The sequence below is a fragment of the Ictalurus punctatus genome, chromosome 9 (genome assembly GCF_001660625.3).
Source record: "Ictalurus punctatus breed USDA103 chromosome 9, Coco_2.0, whole genome shotgun sequence".
NCBI lineage: Eukaryota > Metazoa > Chordata > Actinopteri > Siluriformes > Ictaluridae > Ictalurus > Ictalurus punctatus.
The window spans coordinates 510,001-528,313 of NC_030424.2; positions in this window are offsets into that span (position 1 = coordinate 510,001).

Genomic DNA, 18,313 nt, shown 5'->3' on the forward strand with positions numbered 1-18,313 from the left:
CACACACACACACACACACACGGTGGATATCACAGCCCAAGAGATTAGCAATGTCAAGCACCAGGGCTATTTCTCTACCAATCAATAAAAATGTCATCTGGAACAGTGTTGCTTTTTCTAACGCGTTTATGATTTTGTCAGCCCCAGGCCTCTCCCCCTCCCCCTTCTGCATCCTTCCATCAACTGATCCAGGGTTTATTTCTGCACTCAGTGGTACTGATTTAGCTTTCAGTTCAGTTCTTTTGTAGTTCAAGACAGCTTTATCAGTATTGGCAAGCATTAAATTGAAAGGTTTTACAGTTAAAAACTCAAAATACTAAAAAAAAAAAAAAGAAAGAAAGAAAAAAAAGAAAAAGAAAAAGAAAAATACTAAAAAAAAAAATAAAATAAAAAAAAGCAGTTGCAGTGGTAGAAAACTATTTAGTACTTGCTAACTACTTTAATATGTTTTTTAAATTGAATTAAATTGCGCAGGGACTGCCGTAACCCAAGGTTTAACTGTAAGAAGGAAGATAAATTAATCTTATCCCTTTAAGTGAAAAAATATCTACAGAACCAGTTAGTTAGCTATTAAGCATGCCCAGAAATGTAATAGTTTCTAATACATATCTTGTTCCAGGTTATTGATAATAGACATCTTAAGCGACATTACAAATCAACATGACTCCAACAGAGGGATGGAAATGTGTTTTTTTGTTTTTTTTAATTGACGGGACAACATCCCGTCCCATCGTATCGCCTCTCTACTAACAGTGATGACACGTGCTCATTCCTGCAGTTCACCGATCATGTGGCCACACCTCACTGCATAAAATCATGCAGGAACAGGTCAAGAGCTTCAGTTAATGTTCACATCAAACTCCACAGTGGAGGAAAAAACATGATGGCATGGTTGCTGGTGCCAGACGGGCTGGTTTTTGTATCTCCGAAACTGCTGATCTCACACACACCAGTCTCTAGAGTTACACAGAGTGGTGCGAAAAGCAAAAAATCCCACGAGCAACAGTTCTGTGGGTGAGAGAGATCGGAGGAGAACGGCCAGACTGTGGCTGTTTCTAAATTCTACGGACGCAAAGAACGACCTTGCGTTCTCGTGAAGAGAACTAAGTCTTGCCAGGCTACCTTGAAAGAACGAACTCGGAAGGACAGGAGGACATAGAATGCATCTTTGCGAGAATTGAGCTTCCTGCTGCGCATGTCACTTCAATCAAATCACGTTTCAATTTTAAAGATGTTTAAAGATCTTTCAAAACACTGCAATTATTTTTTTCTTTCCAGGAGACTGCTGCTTATTACCTGAGTTTCCTGACCAACCCTAATGAACTTTCTATCTATCTATCTATCTATCTATCTATATTTTAACATCTTTTACCTTGCAATTATGCAAGCAATGTTAGAAATGTTAAAACCTCTCACTTTTGCTTTCAGAGATTTAAAAACTGTGTATTATTTAAGGACATGAGTCAGTTCATTTGTGTTTTTGCTGTTGTTTAGATCCATACACCCCACACTCAGCTCATACTATAATATTATTAGGTACACTCGCTAGGACTTTGTGAGTGTGATTACTTTCCAAGTCTCATTCCCATGCATTATGTTTGCTAGCAACCTCTCACTTATGGAAATAAGGCTGTTAACAGCATGATTTGTGGAGTGTTTTAACCTTTTTATGTGTAAAATAATAACACAGAATAACAAACACTAAGAAAATGTAAGAATGTACTATGAAGGGGGGAGGGGTGGGGAACAGCTGTAATTTTGAGTGTGGAATTGGATTGTTGACTTTTGCTTTGTTTTCAGGATCAGACTCTGGTTCAACCGTATAAGAATGCTTATGCTATTATTTACCTCATCTGAAAACATTAGGGACCTCATCTCATGGGGGGACATCCACTACCCAGACAGAAGTTTGAATTTCAGCAGCTAAGTAGCACATTTACACAAACCACCACACATCAAGAGAGCATAATCTATATTTTTGCCCTAGGTAACTGGAGTACATTGAGAACCAGTGGGAATAGGGAGTATGGAGACATAGTGGGAATCATTCTGTGCCAATCATATAGGGTTAGAAATAAAACTAGGGCTACACAATCATACACAGTATTTACAGTATTTTGTAGACAGCCTTATGTCTCACTCATGCAACTGAGCAGTGGGAGCTCGGCAATACTGGGATGTGAACTCACAACCATTTGATCAATAGTCTGACATCTTAACCATTGAGCATTCATAGAATAATAATAAAGAAGAAAAGTTTATATATACACTACAGCACAGTGAAATTCACACACACCCCAGCCTGTCAGGAAGCTGGGGTCAGAGCGCAGGGTCAGCCATGATACAGCGCCCCCTGGAGCAGAGAGAGTTAAGGGCCTTGCTCAAGGGCCCAACAGTGCCAGCTTGGCAGCGCTGGGGCTCAAACCGCTGCCCTTCTGATCAGTAACCCAAAGCCTTAACTGTTGAGCCACCACAACTTGACTAGCAGTCACAAAATGCATTGGCCAATCAGAAAGGTGAACTCCGTCATATTACACATTAGCTAATTGTCTTACTATTTGTCAAAAAAGGCATTAAGATGCTTTCATACTTGGTGGTTTTTCTCAACTGCCTGCCACACATCTTAAATGAAATCCAATCTATCACAGGTTACCCCTGCTGGCGTTTTTTGGTCACAGCAGATCCTTTTCAGCGTTGAAAAAATTTTCCATTTTCCAAAAGTGACACCAAGTGATTTTTTTTCTCCTCCTGACTAATCAGGTGGCAACCAACAAAATGGAGGACAAAGCCCAAGTTAAAATGAGTATTATCAGTTAGCGAACACGAGGAGATTTACGATGTGTTGAATTAAAAATACTTTGTCAATTTTGAGGTCACAATGCAGTCTGTGTTTGCCTTCGCTGTAGCTTCAGAGGCAGAAAAATCACAAGAATGTAAGCGGCTTGTGCGACTTGACTGCCTGCAGCCACATTTAAAGTGAGACGTCACTTCACATATCGATGAATGTCCCATAAATAGTCAAGTTGTTATTTTTAGTTAGATTGCAGTGTTGGAATATTGGCTGCTTCCCATACGATGTCATGTCAAATGTACTCTGCCAGCTCAGAAAAAAAAATAAATCAAGTGTGAAAGCAGCGTTATAACAGAAGTGTAAAAAGTTATTTCATTTTATGCTTTTTGTTGTTTTTTTTTACTTTTTTTAAAAAAAATAATTGAACAATAAATGGGGGTGCACGGGGGCTTAGTGGTGCGCACGTTCGTCTCACACCTCCAGGGTCGGGGGTTCGATTCCCACCGTGGCCCTGTGTGTGCGGAGTTTGCGTGTTCTTCCCGTGCTGCGGGGGTTTCCTCCGGGTACTCCGGTTTCCTCCCCCAGTCCAAACACATGCATGGTAGGCTGATCGGCGTGTCTGAAGTGTCCGTAGTGTATGAATGGGTGTGTGAGTGTGTATGTGATTGTGCCCTGCGATGGATTAGCACCCGGTCCAGGGTGTACCCCGCCTTGTGCCCCATGCTCCCTGGGATAGGCTCCAGGTTCCCCGTGACCCTGAAAAGGATAAGCAGTACAAGATGGATGGATGAACAATAAATGTTCCGTTCTTTATATCCAAGCATCGTGGAGCAAAGCAAAGAGATGAATTTTGCAATTAAGAGACTGAGTTAATAATTAGAACACATTGTGTAATGGTAAAAATGGAGGGTGAATCTACCAAATGCAGAGAATTTTGAGTAGGCTATTATAAATGATGAACTGATCTCTGTCATACTTGACATACTCAGGAATTGAGTTGGCTGATGCAAAAAATGATGGACAACTAGTTCTAATCTCTGACTGACCATTGCAACATGTGACCGAGTTACTTAATTGGTTGATACCAAAAATAACGGACAGACACCCTAGTTATGTTCCTTATCTTTATAAGAATACAAGTCTTGACACTTCTTTACACATTTCTCCATCTCTCTGGTTGCTCTCTTGGATTTATTCTCTACTTGTTTTCCTTGTCTAATGCTCCTCTTTCAATTATTTATTCCAGTAGTGTTTCTACGACCTCGATTATAACACATAATCTCATCCAAATGACTTCAGTCGTTTTCTCGCGTGTAAGACGGGCCCCTTCTCCTTCGCGCTTCTTGCTGGCTGTCTCTACTTATTACAAAACACACGCTTAATAAAACACTGCCTCTCTTTACACCTTCCTTGACGAACCATCACATTACGATCTAAGGTTTGTTTGTTTTTTTGTCTAGTTAAGTGTACATAACTAGTAGGCCATGTTTCAATGCACAGTTTCTCAGGGTCATGTCTAGCCTGTCCATCAATGGAAAGGAATCAGCACAAGACCAGCGCTGAAGCAGATATTATTTGGGTGGCGGATTATTCTTGGCACAGCAGTGGCACTGACGCGGTGGTGTGTCTGGGGTTGGTATGAGTGTATCAGGTACAGCAGTGGTGATTAGACATTTAAACACCTCAGTGCTACTTCCAGGCAGAGACACAGTCTGTAATTAGTAAGTATGCGTAGAAATACATACAAAAGCACTCTCATATCTGCTCAAATGACCAGCAGACTTGCTAGTGTGTATTCAGTGTGTCTGTATGTGTCAGTATGTGTGTGTATATGTACATGCGCTGCATGCATTTGGCATCAAATTTTATGACTCATTATCACCACCTTTTGGTCTGGCATGCTCATGTTGCTTTTTTCTTTTGCATTGTGTGGTTGAAGAGATATGCTGCTGTGTGGATGTACTTTAAAAACCAAAAAAAATCCAGATGTGTATGAATGAGGCAAGTGGGCAGATTTAACACAATGCCGTATTCAAAATGTAGCTTCTACTTTACAACACAGAAGCTATTGTGTGTGAGTGTGTGTGTGTGTGTGTGTGTGTGTGTGTGTTTAAATTCAGCTTCTGGATACAAGCGTGAGTGTGTTTTGTTCCTTTTTATTTTTGCTACGAGACTCATGCTGACGCCTGACGAGTTTTAAACCCTGTTAGACTGAGTAAATACCATTTGATGTAAATCATTGGGAAAATTGCTCTCGTACAAGAAGACATTTCACAAAATGCCATTTCCAGTCCATTTCAAAGGCAACTGCGTCATTCTCTCTCTCTCTCTCTCTCTCTCTCTCTCTCTCTCATTTATTACTGCCTACATTTGAATGTATGTGTGTAAGCATTTGTGCATGCATTAGCAACATCAGCGGTGTGCATGTGTGTGTGTGTGTGTGTGCGCGTGTGCGTGTGTTTGAAAAATATCACTGGAATATGCATTTGTCTATTCATGGATCTCTCCCCCACACATACACACACACACACACACACACACAAATTGTATTTTCCATTTATTTCTGTATTACTGTCACTTATCACTTATATAAAGCAATTTATATGCCAACTAAATGTCTTTGCAATCTCCAAATGGTTATGAATCACTAGAAAGGGCTAAAACATGTGCACACACACACACACACACACACACACACACAGAGAGAGAGGATGTGAATGAATAGTGAGCTCCTTGTATTTTCTGTGTGTGTGTGTGTGTGTGTGTGTGTGTGTGTGTGAGTGTGTGTATAGAGTGAGTCAGTAATGCCCACAGCAGCAGCTGAGTCTCTCACTTCTCATTCCCAGTGTCCCACAGAGAAGCACTTCCTCATCGGGAGTGAGAGGTGGAGAGCGAGAGCGTGGTGAAGAACATGGAGAAGGTGATGGGGAGCTGAAGCAAACATTGAGCGAGGGATTGAAATGCGTACTGATTGCCTTAGTGATTTAGAATAATACAGGGATTCACAAGCCCCTGAAGATATAAAGTTAATATTGTGTAAAATCTGTTTGTGGTGTATGTAAATGTATTCTAATGGAAATGTGTTTTAATGCATAATTCATCAGATTTAATGTGATTGCCAGTAGGAAGTATTCCTGACTTTTGGAGATACAGATGTTAGTCTACAAATGGGTCACTGCTCACCCATCGTGCACTGTTATGTTTTCCCATCATGCTCTGCTCTACATATCCACCATGCTGTTTTCTATACTGCGCGATCTGTGTTCTTAGACACATTCTCATATCTAAGCTAATAATTCCACCATCTTATATCCATTTTATTAAGCTTCACATGAACCATATTGTGATGCTGGTTGTGATATTAGATGGGAGGCTAAACTCTTATATATTTAATACAGCGTATGGCCAGAATTATGTGGACACCTGACCATCATGCCCATGTGTGCTTGTTGAAAATCCCATTCCAGATTTATTCCCACTTTACTGTTATAATAAGGTCCACTCTTCTGGGAAGGCTTTCCACTAGATTTTGGAGCGTGGCTGTGGGGATTTGGGATCATTGTGATCACAAGAGCATTCGTGAGGTCTGATATCAGGCGAGGAGGTCTGGGGTGCAGTCGGCGTTCCAGTTCATCCTAAAGGTGTTCAGTGGGGATGAGGTCAGAGCTCTGTGCAGGACACTAAAACCTTGGCATTCCATGTCTTCATGGAGCTCGCTTTGTGGGCAAGGGGCACTGTAATGCTGTAAGGTTTGGGTCTCATAGTTCCAGTGAAGAAAAACCTTAATTTCTACAGCATACATTCTAGACAATTTTAAGCTTCAAACTTTGTGGCAAAAGTTTAGGAAGGAGTCGCATATGTATGTGTTTAATGGTCAGGTGTCCGTATACATTTGGCCATATTGTGTACCTTCCAATCTAATACTTTTTTTTCAAACTAAACAATGCTAAACATAAGGTTTTGTCATCTGTCCTTTTGTGTGTACTTTTGTGTGTACTTTTGTGTGTACTTTGATTGGACAGTGTCTGCTTGGGATATCTACAAAAGCATTTTTTGGGGAAAAAAGGATGATAAAGTAAATAATTCACCTTGTTTATGTTCATCAGTACTGATGATGTTTTACAGATTTTCCCATGAGATGGAGAAGGAACAAAATCTAGGAGGCGTTTCACTCTGTGTCATCATCTGTCTTTAGGGTCACTGATAGGCTGCATGTATCTACAGTCTGTGCTAGAAAGAAATCAGCCCAAGCTGCGCTTCTTCATACCTTTCTGTGTATTTTCCTTGCAACCATTACGTGTGCTGTTGTTTTTGGTTCTACAAAGGTTCAAAATAACACAACACTTTTTCTCCAAAACAAAAAACAAAACCTTATACTGATCTCTTTTTATCTTTGTACGGCACATGGGTTTAACGCTGCTAGCCCATTTCTACCATCTGCCCCTGCTACCACGTATCCTTTAAATGAAATGGAGCAAATCTTACCACTGTGATCTGACACAATTTCCTACAAACAGTGAGCAGATAAAAATGTACCATCCCAAAATAAACAAAAACACATGGAGCTTGGAAGCTGGCAAAAGTGTTTGAATATGAATTTGAAAACAAACGGTCCCCCCTAGGGGTCCGTGCAGCGTATCCTGTGGGTCTGTGATTCTTTCTTTTCTTACGATTTTACTGAAAATGAACATGTTATTATTATGAACGATATACTGATTATTGAGTTTTTATAGTTATCATCTGGTTTAATTCAAACCTCAATAATTCCAAAACAAGTCAGACTATAAAAAATAACTTGTACCTAACGTTCTGTCAGTGGAATTGACAGATTTGTTAAAGCAAACTTTGGTTATAATCCAGAGGTAAAAAGCTGGAGGTAAAAGAACGGAGGATGTATTGTGTTTGGGGCCAGTGATGAACGCTGTTAATGTTGCATATGGTAACGAAAGGTTACAGTCAGTCGTGTGTGTAATTGCTGGGATTGGTGAACCACAGAGACGGCATTAGCAGACTTGATGAGATCAGTAGGAAGTTGCTCTGATCGCAGCAGGAACGCCTCAGTCACTAGCATTTTTCCACGCATTTCCTGCCATTATAGATGGTGCTGTCAACTCAACATATAAATGACTGTACATCTGTGAAAATATAAAGAGAGATGGAGATAAAGAGAGTCTGAGACATGAGACGAGACACTGAAAGTGTGTATATATATTATATATATATATATATATGGATTAAATGCATCACCCGATCACTTTTGACATGTCTGATGCGTCCCATGCCAGTGTCAGCCATCTGTAATCAACTACAGCATTCAAATTTGATCACGGCCTGTGATGAAGTAGCTTATAGGGTGCCAAATGTAAAAAGTGGAATACGATTTTGTGTTTTTTGAACTTATTGGAACATCTGAGGCCATTCTGCTGCATTTAGATTGTGATTCTTGTCAAATCACAGTTTTGTAAGTTTCAGTGTAAATTTTAAATATAAAACTAAATGTTTAATGCATATACTAAATGTAAATGTTAAATCTAGATCTAAATGTTATGTTGCTATTTTACTCTCTGAAGTTAGTCTCTACACACATTACAGACATACAGAAGTAGAGAAACAGGTATATGATGTTAGCTAAGCTGGCTACCTGACTAGCACTGACGAGCACTGTCTACTGTTCTACTGATCTGCTTCTGTATTTCTGTCTGTAGTTTCATAGTGGAGATGAATTTCAGGATTTGCCAGTTGTACTGATGACCTACACGGTCTGCATTTAAATTTTCCCTCTGTTTGCCAGAAAAAAATATTTAATTAAATTCCGATTATTTGTTTAAAGATCTTGGCAGTCACAAGCCTCCCGCCCACTTGCTTTTTACATGCTTAAACATGTTCCATTACTACCACAATATGGTTTAAATCTGCCGTATCTACCAGACACACACTGCAAGAGGGCAGGGTCAATTAGCATACTGTTTGAACAAAACATTTAAATTCTACAATTTACATTTGTACAACCCCAATTCCGAAAAAGTTGGGACAGTATGGAAAATGGTAATAAAAACAAATAGGAGTGATTTGTAAATGTACTTTGTACTTGAACAAAAAAACGTATAAAGACAGGGTATTTGATGTTTTACCAAATCAACTGCATAGTTTTTTGAAGGTAAATGTTTATTTTGAAATTGATGTATGCAACACATTCCAAAAAAGTTGGGACAGGGGTAGTTTAGGACTAATGGTGATGTGAGAAGTTGAAATAAGAAGGTGATGTGGAACAGGTGAGGCGATCGTCTAATCAGAGTACACAAGGAGCCTCCAAAAAAAGGTCTAGTCCTTCAAGAGCAAGGACGGGTCGAGGCTCACCGATCTGCCAACAGATGCATCAGAGAGTAATCTTTAAGAAAAAACACTTTAAGAAGAACATTCCCCAAAGACAAATCTGTAGGATTTTCGGCGTTTCACCTTCTACATGCACAATATAGTTAAAATATTCAAAGAATCCGGTAAAATCTCGGTGCGTAAAGGGCGAGGCCGAAAACCACTCCTGAATGCGTGTGATCTCCGATCCCTCAGACGTCACTGTCTTAAAAACCGTCATGAGTCTGTAATGGAGATCCTGACATGGGCTCGGGAATACTGCAGTAAATCTTTGTCAGTGGACTCCATTCACCGCCGCATCCACAGATGCAAGTTAAGGCTTTACTATGCCAAGCAGTAGCCGTACATCAACATTGTCCTGAAGCTCCGCCCACTTCTCTAGGCTCGGTCTCATCTGAGATGGACAGTAGCACAGTGGAATAGTGTTTTGTGGTCCGACGAGTCGACATTTCACATAGTTTTCGGATTAAACAGCCATCGTGTTCCCCGGGCCAAAGAGGAAAAGGACCGTACGAGCTGTTATCAGCGTCAGGTCCAAAAGCTAGCAACTGTCATGGTATGGGGGCGTGTCAGTGCCCTTGGTATGTGGGCGTGTCAGTGCCCTTGGTATGTGGGCGTGTCAGTGAACATGGTATGTGGGCGTGTCAGTGCCCTTGGTATGTGGGTGTGCCAGTGAAAATGGTATGTGGGCGTGTCAGTGCCCATGGTATGTGGGCGTGTCAGTGCCCATGGTATGTGGGCGTGTCAGTGAACATGGTATGTGGGCGTGTCAGTGAACATGGTATGGGTAACCTGCACATCTGTGAGGACAGCATTAATGCAGAAAGATATGTAGACATTTTGGAGAAACATACACTGCCCTCCAGAGCAGAACAACACAAAACCACATTCTGCCCGGATTACGAGCGCATGGTTGCGTAAGCAGAGAGTGCGGGTGCGAGCATGGCCTGCTGCAGTCCTGACCCGTCTCCCATTGAGAACGTGTGGCACATTATGAAGCACACAATAAGCTAACGAAGGCCCTGGATACTAGTTGCGCAAGAAATGAAGAAATGCATAATGGATGAATGGGGGAAAATTCCACTCGCTAAACTTAACCAATCACTGTGAAAAGGTGTTACACAGCGCTAAACAGCCGACTGTCCCGACTTTTTTGGAGTGTGTTGCAGTCATCAGATTTTAAATGAGTGTATATTTTCACAAATAAATTAAGTTAATAATTTTACATTTAACAACATTTGTGTGTGGATCTTTCACTTGTACTTCCACTTGTAATTAATGATGCAAAATCTACCTTTTTTTAAATGCTTTTTTCACCCCTGACCCCAAGTAAATCATCCTACCTATTCTACTAATGAGTGCATGTCCCTTAACGTAGGGTCCCTTCACTGAAATTATAGCATCTATTTCTAGAAGTGTTGGTAGGTCAGTGTGACACCTGGGTTAAAAAGATATCCACTTTTCACTCTCCAGAGCAATACATTTCAGTGCAGAAAAGACTCCCTTCCTCACAGCAACTTGAAGGCTGTTACCCCTCCTTAAAAACCTAAATTAAATACCCTTCACTTTAAGAGCTTTAAGCTGTTGTGGAAGAACACAGAGATGGTTGCTAGAATGAAACCCCTGCATTTTGTGTCATCTTCAAAAACAGCAGTTAGTGTGCACCTTAGCTTCAAATCAGTGTCAGGTATACAGTACAGTAGGTGTGGCGCTTGTTCAGATGTGACAAATTATACAGACTTTGCTGTAGCTTGACATCGTTTTTGTAGAAAATGAAGCCATGGTACAAAATGAGCCACTTCAGACTTCGACGACTTCGTGACTTAGACTCTAAACCACCACCCACACACTTTTTTTTCTTTTTTTTGCCAAGTGTAGAAGGAATTTGTCTTGCTGTTGGTGTTTGTGTATTGTGTGAACACAATTCACACAATACATAAAATAGAATGTTACATATTGTATTTCTGAATCTAATTGGTCAGAAATGTTCATTTATACAGTATACTGCCTCTGCCAGAAAGCTTCAAATAGGCCGTGGTCGGATCTTCCAGCAGGACGATGATCCAAAACATCATCAAAATCAACACAGAAATGGTTTACTGACCACAAAATCAAGATCCTGCCATGACCATCCCAGTCCCCTGACCCGAACCCCATAGAACACCTGTGGGGTGAACTGAAGAGGAGAGTCCACCAGCGTGGACCTGAAATGTGAAGGATCTGGAGAGGTTCTGAATGGAGGAACGCTCTCAGATCCCTCGCCATGTATTCTCCAACCTCGTCAGCGTTATAGGAGAAGACTCAGAGCTGTTATCTTGGCAAACGGAGCTAGCACAAAGTACTGACTAAAAGGGTGGATGCATCACTGATATGTGCTATATGTTAATATGTGTTTTGATTATTCTGGCCTCCATTGTTGTTTTTTTACATTGAACAAAGATATTTTTATATAAACCTGTGTTTTGTAATTGTTTGATATCCACGACAGCAGAGAGTTTTTGTGAATTTTTTAAAAACAAAATGTCAAAAGGTTGAACAATAAAGACAATTTTTCACAGACTTGTTTACCAAGGGTGCCAATATTAATGGAGGGCACTGTTTATTATAATATAGGTTTATATTTATGAGCTTATTATCACTACATTATCATTTCTATAGCAGAAACCCATTCACAGGGACTTGTATAGCTGCCGCTCCACATAATCCAAGGCTAATAATAAACACTTGTTTAAAAACAGGGGGTTAATTAACGAAGATGAATGGATTAATGATGAATAGTGACGTTTTCTGTGAGGAGATTTTTATTTAGCATTTAGGGAAGGAGTCTCCAGTGTCAATGCTTTGTAACAGGCAATAACTTTCAAGGACTTTTTAAAAACTTCGGGACAGAGAGAAAAAAAAGAGAGGCGGGTGAAAGAACGACGGTTTATAACTATTATAACATAAACGATAACAGGAACTGACCTGTCTTGTGGATGCCCTCACAACATTATACGTAGCTATAAATGGTTAAAAAGCATGATGTGAATGGCAAATCGCTGTGGTACGAGATAAATAAAGCACCTCTGGAGGAAAATAATCCACCTTGGGGTCGTAATCGCATTGTGGATCATTTTTGGATAACAGCCCACCCTCAAGTGTTTTATCATTACATATTTAGTGCCAGTAAAATTAAAATATCAGACAGGTTACAGAGGTGGGATGTAGGAAGTATGCTTGTTCCAAAAAAAAAAAAAAAAAAGCCTGTGGAAAGAAGCTGTCCAGGTGTTCTTCGAATCCTTAGGGCTCTTATTCTTGGAAGAGAGAGTATGGCGTGGATGAGAGCAATCTGGAATGATTTTCTGTGACTTTCTACTGTGGTGTTTTATTAAAAACGGATAAATATGCACATGACTTCATCTAACAAGAATAGCTGTTAGCCATGGTAACTGGTCTGACAAATGTGTTTGTAGGAAATCCAATGGACTTGCTCATGATGGTTGGAATTCCTGAGAGTTTTGACGTCGAGCTAGCCTGAGCAGTCTCCAGCCCTCTCTGTTGACAGGTCCTCGTTTCCCTGGTCTGTACCGGTGTATTGATCAGCTGCTAGAGCGTTGACTATCGACTGACCTGTTAGCCACTGCGCAAAGCTGTCAACACTGCCACATCCGTGCTTTCCACACATACATTCGTCTACCCCTCTGTAGCCTCCTAAGAAGAGCACAACACGGCCCACGCCATTGTACCCATCGATCACTTGGTCTAAAATAGATGGGGCAGGACTGCTTTCGGAGCCAGGGCTGGTTTGCAGGATTCGGCCTAAATTGCATTGTCGATAGTGATTCTAATGACAATCCTATTTAATAGCGGAGCCGACTTAATTGTTGCTTCACTGCTCTTGTTCAGCGCCGCTAGCAGATTTGCAAGTGATAGATCACATTGTGTCGAAATAAACTTGTTTCGGCTTGAAAATTGTGAGGACCCGGATCCCGAAATATCCCAAAGTGCTTGCGATATGAATTGCAAAATGTGTTTTTATGTAGATGGTGTACTGTGGTGTATTCCTGTGCTACCAGGGGAACATGCAAATAGCTTCTGCAGCTATAAAAAAATGATGGCTGGAAAATGAGTCCATAATGAGGGAGAGAATAAATGCGTAATGTTTACCGAGTCACGAGGCATAAATGACTCTGTTAGAATAAACCGTATTACAGATGATCGCTCTATGTGATTTATTTTCTTCCTCATTCTACAGATTTGATGAACATGCTGGCTTTCTGAAAGTAATTTTTTCATTTTTTTTTCTTTCATTTTTAGGCTTTTAGAACAAGAAATTCGGATGGATTTCACACGAGGTCACACAAGTTGTCATTTTCAGGCAAATTCTTATATATGTGACAACACATTGCCTCATTATGTTTGTATATTAGATTTCTCTCTAAGTGTACGTAATGTATTTGCTGTTTGTTTTTATCTTATTTAAACTCCAGGAATGAGACGGTCTGTCAATTTATCAGCTGATACTTAAATCTATAAGATTTCCACCACCTCCTCTTATCTCATGGAGTTTCATGGTGTATGATCAATGTATGATTGAGATTTGTCTCTTTAAATTACTTTTTTGTATGCTGTTTTTTTTTAAAATTATTATTATTTATTAATTATTATTTTAGTCTAGCTGTTTTTATTTGTATTCTGTGAATCTGTATTAATCCACCAGAGAGATCTCTTTGGTGATCACATGCCTTCATGAGTGTGTGCTGTTTAAAATTCTCTGTAAATGAAATGCTGTTTCGCTTTGTTCCGGCTCTCACATGAGCATTCAGCAGACAAATAAGCTTTGTGTGTGTATATATTATATATATATATAATTTTTTATCAGGAAGTCAATATTAGATTAAGAAGAGGAGGGCAAACCTGTACACACTTTTGTGTGTCTGTGTGCTGAACAAATATGGCTTGGTGAAAAAGGGAATGTGATTCAAAGTCATCGTTAAGGATAAAATAAAATGTCGGTCATCAAAATGATCTCCAAATTTTCCATCTCTTTTTTATTCACGTCATCATGTGATATCTGTTTTTTTAATTTATTTAATCCATACCCGAGATTTACGCACCCTGTCTCTGAGAGTTCTTCACATCAAAGCAGTAAATCAGCGTAAAGCACACATGGATCTGAATATAAACCATCTGAAAGACTGCCACATTACATCAAAAGTCAATTATTTATTATCATCACTGGGCTGTTTAATTCCAAAACATTAGGATTAAGGATTTAATCCAACTTGTGAGACGTGATCTGGCAGCCATGGTAGAAATACCTGCTTTTAATCATTAATGCAGTGGAGCAAAGTGCCGTCATTTTACCCTTCAGAAGGCGAACACATGTAACTACAAAAATCTTTTAAAAAAAAAAGAAAGAAAGAAAGAAAAAAAAAGCAGTGAAATTAAACATTTAATAAAGCAATGTTATTGAGTCAGAGACGTCCAGAGACTATTTTATTTCGATCAATCACACCAACCTTTTAATCGTTTCAGTAAGACTTTATTATAAAGTTGGGAATAAAACACCTGTGGTGTGAAAATAATCAAAAACAGGTGGTGTGACGTGGCTCAACACCAAGCGCAGTTATCACGACCACACAGAAGTGGATTATTTTCCTGTTTTTATTCATTAAAGACTGGCACATTGTTTGTTTTTATCCATTTATAGTTACACTCTATGTTGTGTTGTAGTGGGTGGCAATCCCACCTTACAGTTCCAGGGTCCCTGGTTCAATCCTGAGATCGGGTTCCCCAAGTTTTTGTAGGTTTCCTCAGGGTTCTCTGGTTTCCTCCCACTGTCCAAAAACATTCCGGTAAGTGGATCGGCTACACTAAATTTCCCCTATGTGTGAATGTGTGTGTATGATGCCGTGCAGTGGACTGGCGTCCCATTCAATTTAATTCAATTCAATTTTATTTGTCTAGCGCAATGGACAGAGCTTTACAGAAATCAGGATAGAAAAATTTTCATTTTAATTTATAATCTAATGAACACGCCAGAGGTGCTGGTAGCAGGGAAAATCTCCCAGAGGCAACAAGAGGAAGAAACCTTGAGAGGAACCAGTGTCACATCTGGGTGACACTCGATAGTGACACATATTCTGCTTCCATAACTATATACTATAAAGTCAAGCAGTGCCAAGAGAGAGAGAGAGAGAGAGAGAGAGAGAGAGAGAGAGAGAGAGAGAGAGAGAGAGAGAGAGAGAGAGAGAGATGGGGAAGAAATAACACAGTGTGCAAGCAGGGACTCTGGCAAGACTAGCTATGACAGCATGACTAAAAGGGAGAGCCAGAAGGTAACACAGGCATGAGGGCTCCCTAGGACATAAAGCAGCCAGCCACTCCACCATCAACAAACCTGAGTGAACATGAGAGTGGGGTGGTGACAGCATCCACACGTCCCAGTTTACCAAAACACTCATGAACCCTCCAGATCTGCTCCTTCACCTAAGATAAAAAGCTATAACACATGGCTTGACTAAACGAATAGCTGCTTCGCCTAGACGTAAAGACTGAGACGGAGTCCTGAACAATAACTGGTCAATAATAGTCAATGATCACACCAAGGGGCATGTACTGCTGCACATGAGGCAAATGAAAGGCCACACAGAGTTCCTGCGGAGAGACACACCTCCACACAGACTGAAGGTGTGTTTCTAGCTGCCTGTGCTCTTCGTTGAAGTGCTTCTGTCTTGTCGGAAATAAGAAGCACATTTTTTACATGTTCCTCAACTTTCTTAAGAGAGTGTCTGGCTTCGCCGAAACATATAACTGTATGTCGTCAGCATAACAGTGGAAGCTGAAACCATATTTACGAATAATTGTACCCAAAGGTAGCATATATAGAGCAAAGAACAGTGGGTCTAGAACAGAGCCTTCTGGAAGACCAAACTTTACTTTAGCACACATACGCCATTTACACCTACAAACTGATAATCATCAGTCAAATTAGACCTGAGCCAGGAGAGGGCCGTTTCCTTAACTCACAGACTCACTCACACACACACACACACACACACACACACACACACACACACACACCATATTTGAAACCATCTTAATGATGATGAAATAACAAAAACTTTTTGGTACACACACACACACACACACACACACACACACACACACACACACCGTTTCCAATTCAGCAGGTCCAGCACACCAGACCAGCTGCTCCAACATTACCCATAATCCCCTTGGAGGTGATCTGCCCCAGTAGTCCATCAGTCATTGGCAGGGAGAACACACACACACACACACACACACACACACACACTGACTCATTCTCATATTATATCTATACGTCATAATATTTAAACAGGTTTCATGTAATGTTTCAGTCAGGCCTGATTATCATGCCATGCTTGTCGTCTCTTTTTGACCCCCCCATCCCACCCCCACCCCCCCATCCCACCCCCCCACGTCTGCGCCTGTGTCATCAAGACAACGAGCTCATTCTTCATGCAAGCTTCCTTTTCTTCCCATAACCTTGCTTAAATATCACATTCTCTGTGTCAAAGCGCTTGATCCACATAGTGTTATTTAAAGGTTACCGCGGTAACCTTATTATCGCACTTGACCATTCAGAGGAAGATTCTTCCTTGAAGAAAGTCGGAGAGGACGTGGAGAGGTGTGAAAAAAATACAGCATCGAGAGAAAGCAAGGGAAAAGGGCAGTCTCGATGGTGGTGTGTTCAGGCAGGTGTGTTCCTCCTATTACCTCACACTGCCAGTGTGTTTGTGTCAGAGATCTAGAGGCTGCGAAAACCATTCACTTCTCAACTGAAAAGGGCAAGCTGCCTTCAGTCAGTGCAAAGAAAGCAGCGCAAGCACACACACACACACACACAAACACACACACACACACACATTTCTCTACAAGTGTGTCAGGCAGAGGAAAGGGTGAGAGTGAAACTGGTATGGAGCGAGGTGACTTAATTAGAAACTAAATTATGAAAGCGAGATGGGGAGAAAGTGAGAGAGGTGAAAAGGAGAGCTTGAATATTGGTCACTTCAGCGCAACGAGGACTTGCTGTATGAGGAAAATGTTTTTTTAATAATAGCCTTGTGCCTTGGAGCATAGTAAATTTTAATGACTGATAGAAAACCAATTATCGATGGTGCTATATTGCAACCAGACTGCTGACCTTTCCAGAGGCACTGTGAAAAATGGCATTCGAGCTGAAATGTTGATGCATTCCCCTCCCTTTCTCGCTCACTTACTCGCTCAGGTTTTTATATACACTCTCTTTTTTTTTGTGGTGCACATGTCTCCCTAATATGCCCTTAATGAATTCAGTTGTTAAACTCTTTCTCTCCGTCTACCCCCCCAGACCCGTTTATCTGCTAGGCCGAGTGGTCATCATCTCCTGCTCTTCAGTGTAATGTGGATGTGGTGTAAGAACAGCTTAAAGTGGCATGACCAAAGGCACCCAGGTAAAGAAAGCAAAACAGAGAGACAGGATATAAGAGCAGGATGAAATGGATGATGAGACAGTAAGACAGGTGAAGATATGAAAAGGGTGAAACAGGTGGAGATAGTGGAGGGATGAGTGGAGTGTGAGAGAGACAGTGGGGAGAAACTTAAACACACTAAATGGTCTGTAGTGTTTCGATTTTCTGACAGAAGCTGTAATAAAAGAAGCGCCAGACTCACCTGCTGGGAGGAACAGACATCTATCGCTAGAGTTATGAGTGCTAAAGGTTTTATCAGATGCGCGCACACACACACACACACACACGTGTCTTACTATCCTTGTGAGACCTTCCTTTGACACTAATGTTACACAAGTCTAAATGAATGAACATTGAAAGACAAAACATTAAACTGGTAGTAAAAACCATTAAGTAAATTAATTCCAAATTTTGGTTGACAGCTAAATAAATGCGTTCTGAAAGTAACCCTCTGGCACCATCTAGCAGTCAGAAAAACTATAGCAGCTGAAATTGTTTTCCAGTGCAGAAGAAAAAGTTAGTTTACTCAAGAAAGCTTAAGTATACATGCGAAAATACGTCAATAATTCTCTAAATATGCAAACTTTTAGTGTTTTAAACTGACAGGAGTCATACAACAGTAAATAATATGAGATCAAGGGGGCCGCCTGGTGGTTCGCTATGCAACTTGCGT